The sequence below is a fragment of the Amphimedon queenslandica genome, unplaced genomic scaffold (genome assembly GCF_000090795.2).
Source record: "Amphimedon queenslandica unplaced genomic scaffold, v1.1 AMPQUscaffold_12286, whole genome shotgun sequence".
NCBI lineage: Eukaryota > Metazoa > Porifera > Demospongiae > Haplosclerida > Niphatidae > Amphimedon > Amphimedon queenslandica.
Window position 1 is genome coordinate 14,443 of NW_003547476.1, and position 1,363 is coordinate 15,805.

The window sequence follows — 1,363 nt, forward strand, 5'->3', positions numbered from 1 at the left end:
TGTATTCATACAATCAAACAGGTAGTTGAACATCCGACAAAAGTGCTCTGTTTCGCTGGTATCTTTGTATACTGATTGTGGTTCCCCTATCATATCCCTGTGAACCTTAAATAGATCTGCCACAGATTTGCTGAGAACCTAAATTCAGTGATGGTTAATATTAATTAATTAATGTGCGTAAGTGATATACTTGTGCTGCCAGGCGAACATTCATTCGTGAATATGATGTCAATTTAACATGCTCCATTTTCAGCTGCTTTCCAATGTATAGACCAGATTCCTCGCGACTCCAATTGTACAAATCAATGACATGACTCCATAGGATGTGCTTTCCATTAATCTAAAAATCAGTAGTATATTAAAGCTCATTATTGGTGAACATGCATACCTCCAAATGCCTAGTTCCATTTTTTGAGGAGTTTTCCCAACAATTACGCGTAGTTTTAATCAGATGGCAGATGTCTGACATAAACCACACAAATCTACAAAAGAGAACAAATTTAATATTTATTAACAATCATAATTCTTCTATACTTAGTAGGATCATAAATATTCTTTGCTTTGTAGACAACTCCATCTTTGATACAGCTAGCATCACTATGTAGCTTAAAAAACTTCCGATTAGTACTTATTCCATCAGCTACCACTAAAACCACTTCTAATTCAACTTCCTTCAATTTTCTTATAGCAGTCCATATTATATCATACAACTCTTGGCCAGAAATAGCTGAATAGTAATATAAAAATTTAAATTTTTTCAAACATTTAAATGTACATTGTACTTACTGGTTGTAGCAAACTGACCCAATGGATAGTCAAGTTTAACAAATATCCCTCTCACACAAACCGCAAGCATGTGGGTAGCAACATCTTGCTTAGGCTCATCTTCTCCCTTGACACTAGCCTCAAATGATTTTAACATGTTATTCATGTTTCCTGTGTCCACATATCCAATCATATTACCAGTGACATTATCAAAAACAAGTCCTTCGCGAATCTTCATTTCATCAAAAGCTAATACAACGTGCCTATTAAAGAATGGCACATATTCAGGACATCATAATAATATGCCTGTACATGTACCTTTGTGCCAAATTAAGTTCCGATATCTTGTAATCTTCAGAAATCTGATGAAATGTTTCGTTTTGATAGCCCAATCTCTGCTGATACCAGTTTGTATAATCTCTCAATGTTCGCTGAGAGGGCAGAACGATCATTTCAGATTCCCGAATAAGATTATAGGTTTTGGGAGATGACAACATCACACTGATACACCAGCGAAGAAAAAATGGATGATATCGAACTCCCTGAGTACTGGGTTGCTTCATTGCTGTAACCTAAAAGTTCAAAATGGTTACAGTTA